The sequence below is a fragment of the Apteryx mantelli genome, chromosome 3 (genome assembly GCF_036417845.1).
Source record: "Apteryx mantelli isolate bAptMan1 chromosome 3, bAptMan1.hap1, whole genome shotgun sequence".
Lineage (NCBI taxonomy): Eukaryota > Metazoa > Chordata > Aves > Apterygiformes > Apterygidae > Apteryx > Apteryx mantelli.
In genome coordinates this window covers 137,957,133-137,975,248 of record NC_089980.1, presented here as the reverse complement: position 1 = coordinate 137,975,248, position 18,116 = coordinate 137,957,133, and the positions used below count along the sequence as shown (strand labels likewise).

Below are 18,116 nucleotides of genomic sequence, written 5' to 3'. Positions count from 1 at the left end.
TTGTGAAGAAGTCCTGGGTGGTTGTTAATGTTGCTGGTCTTGCTGAAAGCAGAACATAGATGCGCTTGTGGCGCAGCAGGTTTGCAATGGAGCGGGTAGGATTTGATGCACCCACAAGCCCTTTTAGTCTGTCACTGATGGGCTGTGCCATGCCCTGCCAATTTTTTTAGGCTTCCCGTCTGTAAAATAGGGCTTAATGCTACCTTATTTCACAGGAAAGCTGTGAATTGGTAACATCTGCACGGTGCCCCTATCGCAGAGTGAATACGTTAATGCTGATGTTAATCTCAGAACGGTTAACAGAAATTTAGATTTAATGGAAATAATAATAAAAAGATTCAAAGAAATCATGCTGTTGGTTTCTCACGTTTGCCTCCAGGGTCTTCTGACTTCGTTTTCACTTTGTGGCGGTAATGAATAATACCAAGCCTTTTGCAAGTACTCTCAAGGGTGTAGTTAGTCAAGAGTAAAAATTGAGCTGGAGCTGGCAGGTATCTGAAAGCGTTTGTACAGAAGCTAAAACTTTTTTTTTTTTCGGGAGCCAGCCCTACCCTTTCTCTGGAAATGAATTTTACATAGCCAGGACGATGCTGCTCTTGAATAGAAAGGCCAAGTTCTGCAATTATTTCTTCCTCGTCAAAGATGATGTTAGGGAAGATGATGCTTTTTGTCTGAGTTGACTGACTGTCTTCTTGAGCGTTCCTGGGCCCAAAGCATCTTCCGGAGCGGTTTATACAAGTACGACCCAGGCTCTGCACCGACTTGCATCCCTGTATAATTCCATTGCCGCGGAAAGGACTGACATGTAATCTCTAGACGGATCTCAAGTCTGTTTTAATATGCATCTCTGATACATAATGCATGCGCAGACACGGAGATCCTTTTGGTTACCCCTGAAAGCAGCTATATCTGGGATGCAAAGTGGCAGCTGTTTGACGAATGTAATAGAGTAGCTTTTATAAAAAGAAGCAAAGTGAATTTCCTCTCCTTAAAACCGATTAAAGCAAAAGCAGCACTGCGAATATTTCTCGCGAGCTTAACGCTGCTTTTCAGGGACGTCTGGCTCGGGTGCTTCGCTGTGCCTATTCTTAGCCTGCTTACCAGAAGCTGTGTGTGTATGGGGCGAATGGTGTGCTAAGTCTTGCTGTGCGTGTGCAATCTGTGCGCTCCTGTGGAGCCTTTCAGGAAGGGAGGCGGTTATGTCTGAGGCTTTCTATTAGCTCCCCTCGCTTTCACACACTTCTGTTACTGCTAGTTCACTGTCTTAAAGATCCTGCATTAAGATATGCCTGTCTGAGCTAACCTGGCTCTCCTAAGATAGGAACTAACAGTGGAAACATGAGCATCTCATTAATCTTGGGAAGAGCTGACAGTGCCCAGGGAGGAGACCCGTTCCCTTGGCAGGGAGCAAGGAGCCTCTATATTTTGATGCTTTGACCCAGCTCTGGTACCTCTCCGGAGCAGAGGCAAAGCTGAATTTTGCTGCCAAGGCGGTGAGGGCAGTATGCTCCGGACCTTGTTTATCCCTATTGCAAATCTAGAGTCTCTGTTCAGCACCAGCAAGGGTAATTTAGCAAAGCTGTGGGACTTGTTATAAATGAGCCTGCTGAGCGGGCAGGAACGGTTCAGTGTTGTATGTGGCTATGGAGGGCACTAGAAGAGGATGCTCGTTTTTCAGCTCCCGCATGCTGCTGGGTGAAGCTGAGGTTTGTGCTGACACACACAGTTCCTGTTAGCGGGGACTGGCGTTGCGCTGAAAGAAGAAAATGCCCCGTTTTGAAGGCTGCTTGGCAGCAAGAGAGCGCGAAAGGTGCGTGGTATCGGTGCAAATCTGAGACGGGAGCACTTGTATTGTGCAACTTCTTATTCGGAGGCCTTCTCACTAGGACTTCTGCTCCTCTATTACAAGCAGTGAAATTTCTAATCTCGATTATTTCCCATACATGGCAAGGAACGTCTTCGTTCTGGCCCAAGTTTAGCTGCCGATGAGATCTGTTTTGGGAACAGCGTTATGCAAAAGGAGAGGGGGAGGAAGAGGAAGCAAACAGTTGTGTAGCCTCGTCACTTTGAAGTGCGGTTTTAATGGCTCCCTGGTATTCGTGTCCTAATTATTTAACTGGCAATGTGATCTTTGGGATTGCAATTCTTTCCAAGTAATAACTAGAGCTGTAAAGATATCTTGTTCAAGGGGGAAAAAAAATGAGCATAATTTGCTCTCAGTATTGCATTTTAGCAATTGTTTGCAATGACCTTTTGGAATCTGAGTGAAAATTTGTTTGCTTGGCTTTCTCCCAGGAGCTCGGCTCCTGACTATCTCCATAGCAAACAGAACTGAGATTTTGTTTTTTTTTTTTTAAATTACATTCTGACAGTAAAGCCTATTCTTCTATGTGCCTTACAGTTCTGGGCTTAGCAAAAATGAAAGCTGTCTTTAATAGGACTTCTACACACATAGTTTTCTAGGAAAATAAAATATTTTTTAAGCCAGAATTGCTCATCTGTGGTGTTACTTAAATTTCCTTTTAATCTGAGGAGAAAATTCTCACTGTATTCTTGAATGGCTAAAGGCATGATAAAAGGGCTGTGCTGCCTTTTTGCTATGATTATTTTTTTAAAACTTAACAACCTGGCAAATTGTAATGTGTCTAGGTTGCAGAACCGTACCAGGTTTGAAAAGGTAACCCGAGCAGCTGAAAAATCATCTTTGAATACACATATATCAAAGAAAGCTCCGTGAAACAAGTGTTGAAGAGCAGGTGCTGCAAAACTAGGGTTCTGCCAAGTTTTGAGCAACAAATTTGCACTGACAGAGATCGGCGTCTCTTAAGGGAGAATGAGCCCACAAAATGACTGGCCAAGCTGGAACGAGAGGACGGACACTGAAAATATCCCCAGCAGCTCAGTTTGCAGCTGATCTTTCTCTGCCTCTCGGGCTGGCCTCTTAAGGCAGGGTAGTATCTAGGCACTTTAAAATATCTAAGTTATTCGTATGGATGGTAGGAATGAGAGGAAGACTCAAATGAGGCTCAACCACCCATCTCCCTGGGTCCCGATTTGGCTGGAGCAGGGTGAGCAGCAGCGTGTGGGACTTCAGCCCACAAATCACACTGGCTTTTTTTCTGCAGGTCATAACCTGGGAAACGTGGGCTTTTCACCCTCGGATCTGAACGGAGAAACCCGAGGGGCACGCTGCCTTTCCTGCTCAATCCGAGATAGGATCTTCCACCGTTTGAACTTGCAAAGCCGCCTAGGTGGGGGCCTCCCTGCTTGCAGGGCTCCTGCGAAGAGTTTGATCCACCCTTTCATGTCGTTGAGGCTGTTAGGAATGAATGATGTTCCTCAAGCTGGGAACGTGAGAATGGTTTAGCTTTTTTTCTTTTCTCCTTAAAAAGAGAGAGAAAGAGGGGAGGGGAAATCCCCTGCAAGCAGATGAGGTAATGCCTAAGCCCTGTGTTTTTACAGCAGCTAATTTGCCTCCAGATAAACCGGGGTTAAATCTGTCAAGCTTTCAACCTCCTGGATTCGGCATAGCTTTTTGTGCGCTTTCAAACCCGTGACACCTATGCGTGTGCACTGCTTTCGGTGTGGTTTGCTTCCCTTTCTGTCCTAAGGAGTTTGTCCTAAGGTGCCAGAAAAGTCCTGTTAATTCGTTACTATAAACCTTGATCAGCTTGTGGTTGTTTTTCAGTTTTGCTCAGTGACAGAATTGCCAAACCAGAGCAGCTTTCAGTAAGCCGCAGAACTGCGAAGCCGGGTTTCCCCGGGTTTGGATCTCGTGTCTTTGCAGGCATCGTCCTTCCCCAGGCCACAGAGGGAGGAGGCAGCGCGCTCGGCGCCCGGTTCGGGGCTGCGCGGGGCCCGATCCATGAACCAGGCAGGACGGGTAGACGTCAAACTCGCAGTGTGGCCATTCGCTTACGGGAGCAATAATTTATGTCGCTGCCTGGCCGTAGAGTGATATATTAATTTCCACAAAAGATACGGGAACTTTCAGCTCTCCACCAGTATTAAATTTGATTGAAATGGCCACTGACTTCACAAATTACTGAGAGCAGAGCGGAGAGGCGGTTGAAGACCTACTGCAAGTACGCATGTGGTGTTTTCCAAATGAAACAGGCTAAAAAGCAGTATAGAAAATCAAATCTGTAGTAGGTAACTCTTGCTCTGATTTGACTTTCTTCTTGGGCATTCTGCATCCTGTCTTTGTCTCCTTTTCCCTTTCTTTTAGGGCAGTGGGTTTGTTTGCCGTTGGTTTACTAGGTGTTTGGGGTCTCCTTCCCCAGACCGTTAGGTACAAAACAAGGAACATGCAGTTTTCACACGTGTGACTTTGTTTTTTGTGAGGAAAGATTTGCCGCTTTGGGCAACTCTGACCTGCGCAAATCTCTGTATCTGCTGACAGGAGGGGACTTACTGTGGTGGGTTCTCCAAGAGGGTGGTTTGGATCAACACCTTTTTTTTTTGTTGTTGTTGTTATATATATATATTTTTTCCTCCATGTGATGCTCTGCTCTTTGGGATTTTTTTCACTGACTTGTTCCTTTAACCTTGAATTTTGGCACCGTTTCCCAGGGCTCACGTAGGCGAAGGACTGTGGCAGCTAGCAGGATGAACTCGTACCACACACAACAGGGTTAGAGAGATCAGAAACATATACTTATGTACAAAACAAGGATTGCTTAGTTTTCACACGTGTAACTTCGCTTCTTGTGAGTGGGATTTACTGCTTTTGGCAGCTCTGACCCATGCATCTGCCTGTGATCACGGAGGAGGAGATGAGATGCTGCCGTGAAAAATTGAAGTGGCAGTTAAAGGCGTTGTTTCTATTTTCTTTAGCTTCTTATATTGAAAAGGGGAGGAAAAAAAATGTTGGTCTTCTAGCTTGGAGCAGCTTGATAGGAAAGTTGACACAATCTGGAGTAAACCTATTTCCTTGCTCTGTCATTAACCAGCTTGGCGTGCTGGGTGGTTTCCGCGGTTGTTCTTCCTCTCCTCTGGGCTGGCAGCAAGCTGCAAAGGAGACGGTTGCGCTGACACCACGTTTGGTCTGGAGACGTTGCTCTGGAAAACAGTCGCTTTGGGAGAGATCACATCTGCGAAGAGACGCTGCTGACTCACAGCATCGATATCTGCCGAGGATGGGCTGGTTTTAAACAACTGGATTTCAGAGGCTTATAAAGATTGCAGAAGGGTGTGGGAAACTGGAAGGCTGTCCAGCAGTTGACAATTTCTTTTTTTTTCTTTTTTTTTTTCTTTTTTTTCCTCCCTCTGGTTCCTGAGGAAAACCAAGGGTAGAAGTTGTAGGCCAGTCTCAATTTATGCTGGAGTTGTGCCTAATCCATTCTGGGTTTGTTTTTTTTTTTTAATTCTTCACACTTTGCCTGCTGACTTGTCTTTCTGCTCTTTTTATCGCCTTCCCCCTCTTTTGGCCTTATTTTCACATAAGCCCTGTTTCTCAAAATTTCCCAGTTCTCTGCCAGCTCCGGAGCAGCCGGAAGATGGAAGAAAACATCAGCTGCCGTTAAGCTCTGCTCGGAGTTGCATGGTTTTGCAACGGTGACTGGACTTAGCCGGAGCTTCTCTTAGGGACTGAACTGCCCCATAGCCGGTAGCGATGGGATGAGTTGAGAAATCGTGGACTAGGGTGGACAACAGGCCTTTTGTCTGATTGCCTTAGCAACGTCGCTTCTCTGAAAGATGAGATGTCCTCGCTTGCTGCCGAGGAGTCAGTGCTAGCTGCAGCACGGTCTCAGGGAGGCTGGTGTTTCCCACCAAGCAGGCCTGGTGTGGAGAGCTGATCTCAGATACAGTGATCTTCTTTTCCCAGACCTTGGGTTAAATTCTTTCCCTGACCCCCTTTTTTGACAAGAGGTCTCCAGCGAAGAAGTCTGGTTATCTAGTGGCGAGTGTTTGTCCCCCAAATCCAAACCGGTGTGTCTTCCCTTTTCGCATCCTCTGCTATGCCTGCTCATGTGGGCACAATCCCCTGAAATTTATTTAAATTGTAGTCCTTACTTAATTTCTGTCAAATATTAATAGTCAGCGGAGTGAGCTGACAAAGTTGAAATTAATGGTGTAGTTCTAGCTTGTTTGCACCATGTATATAGGTAGTTTCGTTGCAGATGAGTGGTAGAGAAAATGAAGATGTTAACTTGACCCCCTCTCAAGGGAAGGAAAGCAGAGTCCGGGGCTCATGATGGCAGTAACGAAAGGCTTGTTGAGAAATGGAGGGGATTGTTTATAAATGCATTATTTGAAGGTAATAAAAACCCTTATCTCTCTAATGAGTGAGGCCTTAAGACAAAATTGAAGAGATGTTGTTAATTTTGTGCTATTATAGATGTCTTGAAATGGTCTCCTGGGCTCTGGTCCATTGCCATGCCCCTGGGATAATCTTTCTTAATCCGTTGCAAATGAGATCCAAAAAATGAGACAATCTGGCTGAGGTTTCAGCGTAGATCAGCAGACGCAGTGCTGGTATCTCCTGGCATCGTTTGCTCCACAGAAGCTTTACCCTGTGCTGGGATGAAGAAATTTTAAGAACAGGCAGTAACATCTCTTTCTTTAGGTTGGGGTAACTCTGATAACTCCACGTGTTTTGGGATGCAGGTTGTACGCAGGCAATAACGTCTCGATTGTGGCTTTCGGCTTCTTGCTGAAAACTTTACGCCTACGATTGATCAGTTCTTCGCTGATCTTCAGTAGCCCAGAGAGCAAATGCGATACAGCAAATTCATTATATGATTGAAACATTTATCGTATTACTGTAAAGGGCATTGATGGCAACGAAGATTCAATACAATCCCCAATCTTTCCATGATGGTATCTGACCGCTCTCTTTTGAGAGTGATGTCTTTTAAAGTAATGGGCATAACTTATACTTGGCACGTGCTTTTTGAGGTGCAGTTCTGGACCCCTGGGAGGTGAATGCATAGCTGTTGTACCATACCGGAAAGTTACAGCTGTATTTAATTTTGCTGCTCACAGGCACTCTTATAGGCAGGCAGGAAGTGTAGAGTAGGAAAGAAGTCTTAATTTAACCTTATAGTTTTTACTTGATTTAAGTAATTTGCAGAGTTGTATGACAAAATCTCCTTGATCTTATTTCTATTAAGACTACAGCAATCTAGAACTGTTATTAATGCTGAAGGGCGTTTTTGCTGCTACATGTGTAGGAGCGAATTACTTGTTGTGTAACTTGATTTGGAAAGATCGCAGTGGAAAGGCTGCTCGGTAATGAGGTGGGCTGTGATTTGCCTCCCCCTCCCCGAACCGCAGAATGAAGTATCACTCTGCAAGATGGGTTCAGGACTGCGAGGCACCTCTCCAACCATGTGCGTTTAACAGGTGCGTGAGCGGTGGTGTGCGGCTGCTCCCCGCTGGAGGGCCCTGGCTGGGGTGGGATGATCTGTTTGCCGATAGTCTTAGCGTCTGGCTGGGATTAGTTGTTCAGCCAGCCAATGCCTGGTTCCTCCTTATAACGCTCTGTCTTTAAGCAATGGTTACGTGACCGGATGCTGAGGAGCATTTCAGGCTCTGGCCTGGCAAATGCAGCTTGTTAATTGAAGTTATGCTGATTGCCAGGGCTGGTGTCAAATGCTTGTGCTGTCTGTCCTCCAAACCGGCTATTAAAGTCTTGCTGGCTTCTCACTGATCGCGGCTAACGCAGTCTGCCTCTGCCGCCCACCCTGTTAGACGGCGACGGTGGTTCATCCACCAAGCGGCGGCTGCTGGCGCGCGCGGTTGTCACCTGTGGCCGCTCCTCTGGCTGCGATGGGCTCTTCCGTCGTCGCCCCGAGAGCTTTGCTAATTGGAAGTGACCGTCGAAGGGACTGGATTTACTGTTTGGTGTCACGAGGAAGCTCTCTGCCCGCGTGTGCGTTTCAGCCGGCTGCAGGAGGTTAGCAGCTTTGCCTGTCTTGATCAGAGAGATCTCCAGATAATCTGGCAAATCTCTTGATGATGAGGGTGGGAAACGATGCGCTTTGACTTTCAGATGTGCTCCTGTGAGGTCTCCGATTGCCAGTACCTGGCTGTGTTTGGCATCCTTAATTTCCAAATTACGGACAGAGGGTGTAACTGCTTACACCTGCAACGTGCACAACCGTTGTGCAGACGGGCAGATTATTAATAATGTTTCAGTGGAGATCCTGGCCAAGTGAAAGGACTTGACATCTATACACACATGGAGACAGCAGAGTCTTGTCTCAGTTCAGTGCTGTACTGGGATTTCCTTAATCTGTTCCGTGCTTTATCTGCAAGTGCTGATTTCCTGCCCGCTTCGTCTTCAGAACTACTGTAAAGCCTGAAAACACTAGGAAAAATTAGGCAGAGCATCCAGGCAGAAGGCTTTGGGGAGTTCTTTTGAACTAAATCCCTTAAACACCTTTTCCTTTTCCCCCTTAAGAAGTTGTAGGCAGCCTGGAACCCCCTTTTTTTTTCCTCCTTTGAGTACATACGCTCTTTTGGTTACAGGCTGACTGGCAGATATGCAGAGGATTAGGAAATGGTTTCACAACCCCCCGAAGTTGTCATAAGCTGAAAAAAGGTCCTGTGGTCTCTCTGTCCTGGCTGTGCGGTAGACCAGACTGGGGACTGATTGGATCGAATCCAAGGTGTTTTTTGTTTGCTGGGTTAGCTCTAACCTCAGTTCACTGTGCAGACACACCACGCTTCTGCTGGAACAAGGAGGAGGAGGAGAGCAGAGATGACGGGAGGCAGGAGCACTCCTGAAGGCAGTGCCGGCTTAAGTTGGTTTGAAGTGCTGATGAACTGATGGGGTTAGCTTCTTCTCTGTTTAAGGTGAGGACAGCATTTGAGTGGGAGACACTTCGGCTGGGATTCTTTTATACAGATGTAGCTGTCTACAGCTAAGCAGTTTCCTATTTTTTTTCTTTCGTTCTTTTTCCTCCCTCTTGAGGTTTGCTTTTACAGTCAGTGGAGAAAAAACGGATGTTTCTAAAGCACAGTTCATCTTGTCCTAAGTAGACATCTTGAACCAATCAAGTGTTACGTGCCCTAGAAGTGCCTGCTTCTTTCGCTAGCTATAGAGAGAGCCAAGCCAGCTAGCTTAGATGTAACGTCCACGTTGCTTACATCTAGAATTGGGTGGCTTGAATCCCACCCCTGGGGCTCATTGGGTTGGCAGAGCAGGACCAGAGGGGATGTCGCTGAAGAGAAAGAAAAGCGTTTGGAAGTGGGATGGTCCCGAAGAGGGAGAACCGAAAGGCTGGAGTCTTTGATCGTGGCCAAGCGTGACATACATCTCACTGAATGAAAACTGCCCTATTCAAGGCCAAGCCTTGGGTCCTGGTTGACTTGGGAGGCTGTATAAGCTCCTCTTAGTTGCAGCTTTCCCCTTCTCAGCAGAGGGAAGAGGAGATGTGATCACTGGATATGGTTCCACCATTGGGTTGGAAGGATGTTTCTCTTGCATCCTGGCCATTTTAATGAGAGTCACCATGTGCACTAACTGCAGGTGTTTTTTTTTTTAAAAAAAATACCTATGGAGAAAGGCAAAGGGCTTTTTCCCCTCTCTTGGCTCTGGTAGGACTGGCCATTTCTTTAGCCCAGATCCATCCACGCGGGAACGTGCAGCTCCATGGGGAGATGTACCAGCAGCAAGCTCCAAGGGGGACTTACCGCGCCGGCAAAGGGGAGAGCAAGGTAACATAAAGGGGTTTTTCCCACCGCTTCTCCCATCTGTGGTCAGATGTGCGTAGCTGGAGGAAACAGCGCTGAAAACAACCAAAGAGCTTTTTGTTTTAACTCTCCAACTTGAGCCTAGGTCACACAAAGCAAACCCTCGGAGCCCGGGAAGGCGGTTTTGTGGAGGAGTAAAGCTCATTGTCCGCTGCGGTGTTCAGACCCTTGGGAAATTGCGACCATTGTTTGGGCTGTTATCGCTCAATAAAAGCTTTTGCGTTTCCTCATTCAGCGTCCTGAAAATCTGCTTCTGCGCTTTTAAAAATAACCCAGCGTGAGCCGCAATTGGGAGCATTCACAGAGGAAATTCTTCAGCAGTTTAAAACAGTGAGTGGTGGGGGGAAAGCCCTCCTTGAAGTGCTTTGACTTGTCGGGAAGAGCGATTGCGCTGGAGTCTGGTTTCCGCTATCTGGAGGAAGCGCCGGTGGGGCGAGAGCCCCGTGCTCCAGCCGAAGGCTCGCTTGCCGGCAGCCTCGGAGGGGCTTGGGGCCAGTGCAATCCCGCCGGGAGCTGGGGCTTGCACCCACCACCGTGAGTGCGTCCTCTTGGGACAGACCAAATGGTGCTGCTCTCCTGGAGGAGTATTTTTCTTGGGCCGTCGTATGCACTGGCATTCACTGATGGGGTTGACGTGTTTTGTGCTTGATGCAAAAGAGAAAAAAGAGTTTTCCAGGGTTTTCTTCCTACTTATTTGTAACAGAGGCCGTTTCAGGAAAGGTAATTCGTGCGAGCTGAAACTTGGCCTTCGCCCAAAGGATGTGCAACCTTTTGGGTGCCGCCGCCTTGGGGCGCGAGTTCAGCCCTGGCTTCTGGGCGCTGCCTCAGGGCAAGCATTGGCGCCAGATGCAGTGGGAATATTTTTGCTGCATATTTCTTAGGCTCTGGCTCTGACTACGAGGAGGAAAGTATTCAGGTTTTGGGTTGCCCTTTTGATTTATTTCTTTTTCCCCCTGCAGTGAGCAGCGCAGTTCGTGCTGTTGAAATGTCCTGGCCAGCAGCTGCTGCCCACGTACAGCACAGAAACGTGTGTTTAGCGGCCTGGAGGCATGTTTGCTCTGGATGCGCCCTCGTTGCCTTCTGCGCGAGTGTCCGCACGTACGGCTGGACTTTAAGCTTTGCTCCTCTTTGCCGCTGAGCGGTGGAAGCGTCGTTTACATTAGTAATTTGTGCTCGGTGCAGGCCAGGATGTGTCCGTTGACACTTGGAAATAGGTTTTGAAGTAAGTTTTTACTTGGAGCTGTGCGTTGCTTGGAGGCCACAGGGTGAGGAAGGAGCTGCCTGGGGTGACGCTGGGCTGCAGCAGAGCAGTAGAAGACACCTGGCAGTTGGGAGGCCGAAGGCTGGGGTCTGGGCTCAGTTTCCCCACGGAGATCATAAATGGATTTTGGCAGGTTATTCCTCTTCCATGCCTCAGTTTATCCACTGGAAAATGAATACAGCCTGACTTGCCTTTTCCTTGCAGCGAACGGCTTGCAAACTCGTCAGACTCCATGTGATGAAGTCAGAAAACCAACCAAGCAATACACGCGTTGGAGAAACGCCTTGGCAGGGGTCTGCAAGGTGTGGTGAGGTCCAGCACGAGAGCGCTGTGGAAAGCCTTGTGTTTGCTTTCAAGCCGTGTCCAAGCAAGCGTTGAGATGCCTTAGGTAGGGCGTGAAGCAGTAGCTGGACGTTGTGCCTGCAGACAGTGCTGAAAGCACACTCTTTTCCTTAAAAAGAAGCATAGAAAGGGTTTGTGAGTATCTGCACGTTCATTAGCAGCACGCAAGAGTTATTTTTTTCCTCTTTTTTCCCCCCCTCTTTCTCTCTTCTTTTAGTATCTGCGATACGCACAGACATATGTTGCGTAAGAGGATGGGAGAAAGGCACAGTCCTGCAGTAGCTAAAGCCTGTCACTCCCTCGCACTGATTGATGGCACTTGCAATTTTTTAGGTCCTCACGTGCGTCGTTAGAATGATTTCTGTGCCTGTTTTTAGAGAATCTGCTGCATCTATTTTAGCTGATATCCACATGACTTGTCCAGAACCATATGTTAAGAATATAACTGCTTTTTTTTTTTTTTCCCTTTAGCATTTGTGTCTAAATATATCTAATAAAAATGCAGACTGGAACTCTTTAAAGAGGCGATAAGTCATTCCTGCTTCTCTTCTTTTTAAGACAAAACCACCTCACGCACTGGCTTCTTTTTGCGCGCACTTCTGCTTTGTGTTTCTACACGTTCGTCATAGCATGAAGGCGCTCACAAAAGGCAGGAAGAAAAGACTGCACTGAACCGACCGCGTTGGCTTGCACAGACCCGGACTCTCGCAAGGGGAAAACCCTCAGCTTTGGCTGGGGCAAGTGCAGGCTGCAAGTGCAGATGATGGAAAGCGTGTTTTATATATGCTGCCGCGCAAATTCAGCGCGGTCTTGAATATCAGAGTGAAGACGTGGAGCCGTCAGGAAGCTGTTTGCAAGTGGAAATACTTCCAATTTTCTTCCATCCCCTTGCAAAATCCCTTCACGCGAGGGTTTGCGTGGTCGTCTGACGTTTCTGCCGCCCTGGGGGAAATCTTTTTATTGCTAGCGCCTAACTTCTGGCCTCGGTTGGTGGCTGAGGTCACATGCAGCAACGTGCGAGCGGTGGCAGAGGCAGCAGCAGCGCTGCTGGGCCCTGGCGCAGGGCTCTGCCGCTTCCAGGAGGAAATAGCTTTGCTCCAGAAACAGCTCTGGTTTTCAAGCCCGTCTTAGCCGTGACCAGCAAATGCACCGCGGTTGCGGTTTGACAGCTGAAGGCAGCGTACGCCTGCTAAATCAGATTACGTTGCGCGCGGCGGCTGCGTGTGAAATCCCCAGTGGCCGTGTGGCACTGGTTGCACAATGTGTCTTTCCGGAGCGGCGCGGTCGGCTTTCTAAGCTCCCGCGCCTGGGGGCTGGTTCACATCCCGGCGCTGCCGCTCCGCCAGGACGTCCGTTCGCGGGTCGCGCTGCGAACCCCCCCCCCCCCCCCACTGAAGTGGCCGAGGGGGCGAAGGAAAGGAAGGGGATTCTCCTTTTTTCACCCGCTCGCAGGTTGACGCTACAGTAGTTGGTTCGGTGACAAGCCGCCGTATCTTGGGACCTTGATCTCCTTTCGCCAGGGAAGAGCCGTTGTGTGGCTGTGCTCCGACGCTTGCTTCACCCAGCTGGAGGAAGAGGAGGAGGGAGTCTCAGCAGTCCCAAGCTGGGATCAAAGATGGAGAGCCAGCGTTTTGGTGCAGAAAACGGCAGATCTGTGAGTCACGGCTTAACCCCGAGGTATGCCAAAGCAGCCATGGAGAGAGAGGAGCTGCGTTCTCAGAAATGCCCGTCCGCATGAAGAATTTCTGATGGAAAGTAGGCAGCGTTGTGGATTTTTTTTTGGACTTCAATGACCTCTTTCAGCGGGCGGTCAAACCCTACTAATCAGATTTAGCGAGGCCTCGCGTAAGAAGAGGTGCTTTATTTGCAGACGGTACGTTCGCTCCCGGGCATCGAAGCGCCACGATAAATTATTTAACGGTAGCTGTACCAAGCAGCGAGCTGGCTCGTCCCGCCGCTTCCCAGCTCCGCACTGGCTCATTCGCCAAACCCGGCCGTTTGCAGAAGCGCTCTCTCGGTTATTAACGTTAATTAACGGGGTTCTGCTCGATGAATATTCCTGTAGCAAGCGCTTGCAAAACATACACAGCATTAAGCTCTTCGCCCGTGTAACGAGTATGCGTGTAGCTATATCGTTAATTAGGCGTGCGCCCCCGAGGACGCGTTCCCCCCCGTGGGAGCAGCGGCTTTGGTGTTCAGCTGCTCGCGGTGGGTAGAGCAAGTCTCCTCGGAGAGCCGCGTGCGGGCTCGGGCCGCGGACGGGTTGTCAGGAAGATTTGCGGCCTTCGTTTGACTCGTTAGCTTCTCCTCCGCGCCCGCTGCTTGCGAAACGGCCCTGTTTCTAATATTGGCTATTTTCAGATCTGCCCTTAGCGCCTTGTTTCCGGACAAAGTGCCTGCTCGATGCCTTCTCCAGATGGGGAGCAGGATTTGTGCGTTCTTCGGAAAAAAAGCTTTTCCGGTACAAGAACGGAGCTCCTCGTGCTGACGGCAGCTTTCTGGCTCTGCCTCCTAATAACAGCCCGCTAACAACACCCCCTGCCTCCGCCTGTAGCAAACAACCCTATTCCAAAGAGAAAATTTCCCCGGAAAATGTGGCAGTGCTGTTTGTTCTGCAAAGTCCAATAGGGACTTTCATGGCTCTGATTTAATATCCTTGCTGACGGGATGTTCCCGTTGCAGGCGAAACATCCCGGCGAGATGTCCTCTCTCTACAGCTGGTGGAAGAACTTTTTCCCCGCTTGTTTTAGCACCCAGGGCCATAGAATGGGAGAGGGTAGAACTTTACTGTATAGGTAAATAATACCGTGCTAAATGAAAAGCAAGTTAGGCTCTCATTTTTGTATGAGTTCAGGACGAAAAAGCAGCGTGAGATCAGCAGGTCTTCCCAGCACGAGGAGAGATGTTCTCTCAAACAGTTATGCTTTGTCCCCGGCTTGAAATTTTCGGTATCATCCAGAAAACTCTTGGTTTTACTGTTTGATTATAATTTGCATTTAGATTGGCTGCCCGAAGGGGAGTCACTTGCAAGGGGAAACGGGGCTGTATGGCTCGAGCCTCACGCAGATCCGACTGCGAGTAATGGCATTTACATAAAAACCATTAACTCCGTTATTGATAAACATGAAAGGCATCCATTTCGTTTAATTTTCTGATGAGGAGGCCTTAATATAAGCACACTATAGCACTGCGGTAGTAACATTTCTGTCCCCCTTTCCTCCCTACTGACCCCTTGCTGCTTTATGGACAAGTTGTGATTGGGGTTTTGTTGGTAGTAGAGAGATGCAGAGTTATTTCTATTCCAATTTACTGAAGTAGCCAGTTGTCTTGCTACGTGGCAGGGAATTATTTAATGCTCATCTTAAGAGGTGTCCCTATTAATTGAACAGGGATTTAATGCCTCCCTGAAGCATAGCTGGGCTATGTGTGATGTATATTAACATGTATGCCTAGTGGCGTTTTTTCCTTTGCATCACAGCGTCATCCTCTGGGTAATCTTTTGCTTAATCAAAATGGGTTTAAGCAGAAGTTGAGTGGCTCCTTGTGAAGGGATAAGCTTTGAAACAACAAAACTGTTAAAGGAACGTCTTTCGTGCGCACCAGATCATGGCCCGTCTAATCCTTCAGGACTGTGTCTTGGTACAGTAATTCCTGTCCACAGTGGCCAGCATGGAAAACTTTGGTTCACTGCTCTCTGTGTCCTGCACTTGCCCACGCATGTAGCGGTGCATTGGTTTCCCGATGAGGCGCGAGGCACTGTCTCCGTAGGAGCTGCTTCTGTGCAGCTCTTGGTGCAACTTTCTTATATAAATATCTCACTTTCCTCAGGGGATGGACTGGGACTGACGTTCCCGAGAGCCTCCTGAGGCAGCCGGTTCCTGAGCTGATTCCAAGCACAACAGCGTTTGTTTAAGAGACTTTTTGCTTCGAGCTTTGCCAGCTCCTTCAGTTCTTGACCTTGGCGGAGGTGCTTCTTGGGGGGCTTGTTTTGTTTTTCATTGTTGTTGCTTTGTATATACTTACTGCTTTTTCTTCTTTTCTCTCTGATAGGCTCCAGACAAATGAGTAGAGCTGGGTGCAGAAGAGGGACGGATTCCAACTGATTACCTCATTCAGTAAGTAATTTCACAGCATTTCAAGGACGAGACTTTCTGTGGTGCCTAATGTTGGTTTAAAATTGACTTCGGTGGGGAGCAGCATTAAGCCTGCGTGCTTGGACAACACTATCCTAGAAATACAAGCTCCCTTGACTTAACTCTTGTTTTGCTTTGGGAGAAGCGGATGTTGAGTGCTTCAGTTCCTTTCATCTGCAGTGGTTCCTTTTGCTTGCGTCCCGCTTGCGGTCGGTGTGCCCGTTTTAGCAGACTGCAGAAGTGGTGCAGCTCTGCCTGGTACCTGCTCGAGGCTGCAGGGAATCCACACTAAAGGCATTGCTGCATAATTTAGCAATGTGTCACACGCAGCTTCCTGTGCTGAAGAGCAGGGGAGGCCCTGGGGTTAGAAGAGCAAAGGTTCACCTCCTCTATCCCAGCCTGGAGTAGATGTTGAGCTTGTTGAGGAGGGAGAAGGATGAGGGACCTTCCGTGGCGAACGTAGGTGTTGCTTGTAGAGGCATGCTGTAAAATCGGGCAAAGGAGGAAATGCATTTGGCTTTGCTCGTGACCTGGTAAGAGGAGAAGAGAGAAGAACTAGAAAGTGTTGTCTAGGCCATGGTAAGGATGGCAGGTTTTTTTCTGAAGAAAAAATCATTATTTCATGGGGAGTTTTTACACATTAAAATATCTTGCATGCATACTAATGGGCAGTAATAACCAGCCTGCGCTTTATGAGGTGTCTGGAGATATTTTAAACCTGCTTCTGCGAGGGACTTTAGCTAATAAATACTGGTTAATTGGAACATCTTGACCCATCTGGTGCAGTGGCAGAGCCAGGCTGAAATGGTTAACTGCTTACTGTAGGCGTCTGGAAGCGGGGAGGACACTCTGCTTTTTAAAATGGAGGCGTAGGCACAGCAGGTGAGTGTGGGAGCGGCACTGATCGACTGAGACCACTGCACAATTAAGTTTATTGTAAGCGTCCTAACAGGCAGCTCCCCTAGGGATAACATGGGATGATGAATTTTAAAACTGAGGGCGTTCGTTAACAAAGGACAAGGACAAAATAATACACTTCAAGACTGGAGTGTGTCAGCAGGTTGGTTTGAATACATCCTGGGAGAAGGGCGGAGAATTCGCCTGCTTCTCTGCAAAAAGGGGGAAATGAGGCTTGTTTATTTGTGGCTTCTTAACTTTACTTATGTATTTGACCAGTATAGCCTGACATGCCGAACGTCCTTGGTTCAGATGTTCAATCCCTACGTATTGCAGCGTTGACTTAGCCTGTTAGACCGCTGGATTCAGGACGGTCTTTTTGCCTGACTTCTGTAGTGTGCTAAACACCGTGGGGACTCTCTCCTCAGCTGGAACTTAGCTACTATAACAACCATGATGATGAGTAATAAAACTGGAAGTAGCAGGGAGGTCATGTGAAGAACAAATGATGCTCTTATTGACCAACGGTGCCATCATGCCACAGCCTTAATCGACAGATCTAATCCCGATGTGTGTTTAGAGTCAGATCTGCTGACTTTGGTAGCTAAAATAAGTCGATACCATTGAATTATCTTTCTCCTTGCACATCTTAAGCAGAACGTAGTAAGCTACAGCCTGACAGCTGTGCAGTCCGCAGAAGGCCACAGGGCTGTGTAGGCTTCCCTGAGGGTGTAATTTGGCCTGCAGAACACTTACTGCAGCTGGTGGTGTCTGCGGCAGGCTCAGCATTGACCTTCAGCACCCGAGCTGCGTTTGCAGGCTTGGTAGCTGGAGGAATGAACATAGGAGACCAGGATTTCAGGTTTGGAGTTCCTTTGCGAAGCAGAAGATTGTGATTAAAGCAAGAAGACTGCGTATATGAATTTAGATCAGTAGGAGATAGCTGAGCGAGGGGCTGCTCTTCGCAGAGAGCTGGAACGGTGGTGAGATGCTAGAAACAAGGTCTGTTTGTGATTGTCATAGTGCAGGATGAGAAAATAACCTATTTCAAGGGGATCTTTAACAAGTCATTCTTGGCACTAAATGTGGCACTAAATGCCTAAATAACTGGACTGATACTAGAATATGAAGGTATTTTGGGGAGACTTCTTCAAGCATCACCTGAGGCTTTCTGGCTTGGCAGCAAAGCTATTCTTTCCAGAAGATCCCACAGCCTTTTCCCCCTCGTGATGGATATATATGTGGTTGTGTGAAGGGGGAAGAGCCTGCAGGCAACATGGGTCATGCCTTGCCATCTGCTCATCTACTCCATGAGTTCCTCTCCGACTGCCCTAGCGACTTTGTAACAGCCTGGAAGAAGAAAGCTTTGCAGGAACTGCTTCATTAATGACAAAGATAGGTTGCTACTGCTTTATTAAGTTAAAATTCCCTCAGAATACAGCAAACGAGCACCTGAATTGTGGGAGGCCAAAGGTTCATCCTGTCTGCAGCAGTGGCCGGTTCAAACGGCCTTGGGAAAAGTACTGGAACAGGGTGACTTTTCCTGGCTGTGTTACTTCTCCAGAGGGAAAGAAGCCTCCAGTGGTTGGCAGCTGAGGTGCTCTCTGAGCCAGGGAAGGTATTTTCGTAATTAACAGCCCTGGGATTTTTCTTTCATCTATTTATTAAGTTGCCTTTTGAACCCACATATGATTTTGGCCTCTGTCCTGCCGCAAGGCATTTCACAGTTTAACTATAACTTTGTGTGATGAACCACCTCCTTTTGGTCACTTTGAACCTGC

At 48.0% G+C, this 18,116-nt stretch overlaps 1 protein-coding gene across 2 annotated transcripts in view; it reads left to right on the top strand.

Annotated features, from left to right (window-relative positions):
• EXTL3 (exostosin like glycosyltransferase 3) overlaps positions 1–18,116 on the top strand; it is a 142,991-nt gene that overhangs the window by 26,702 nt on the left and 98,173 nt on the right. For both annotated transcript variants that reach the window (XM_067294448.1, XM_013946863.2), the window contains exon 2: positions 15,356–15,420. The gene's annotated coding sequence lies outside the window, so the exon portion shown is untranslated. The remainder of the gene's footprint in view (positions 1–15,355; positions 15,421–18,116) is intronic.